At 65.2% G+C, this 253-nt stretch overlaps 1 protein-coding gene across 1 annotated transcript in view; it reads left to right on the top strand.

Moving 5' to 3' along the window:
• The window catches only part of RBM10 (RNA binding motif protein 10), a 29872-nt gene that overhangs the window by 19828 nt on the left and 9791 nt on the right, over positions 1-253 (top strand).

Here is a 253-nt window from a genome sequence, read left to right as displayed (position 1 = left end):
CGAGGGTGCATCCCGAGGAGCAGCCGGGATTCTGGCCTTGATGGGTTCCTCCCCCCCTCTTGCAGGCCGCTTGGAGCCGGCCTGAGATTAGCAGGGCGGTGGGGGGGTTGTCTCTGCAGGACCTCTGGCCCAGGCTTCCCAAGGCAGGCACAGTGCGGTGCCGCCTGGGCTTCTCTCTCCATCTCTCAGCCTCTCTCTTCCCCATCCCTCCATCCCTCCCTCCCTCCCTCCCCCTTTTCTCTCTCTCTCTCTC

Source organism: Crocuta crocuta, unplaced genomic scaffold (assembly GCF_008692635.1).
Source record: "Crocuta crocuta isolate KB4526 unplaced genomic scaffold, BGI_CrCroc_1.0 scaffold610, whole genome shotgun sequence".
Taxonomy (NCBI): Eukaryota; Metazoa; Chordata; class Mammalia; order Carnivora; family Hyaenidae; genus Crocuta; species Crocuta crocuta.
Note: the sequence above shows the minus strand (reverse complement) of the source record. Positions and strands in the feature narration are given on the sequence as shown.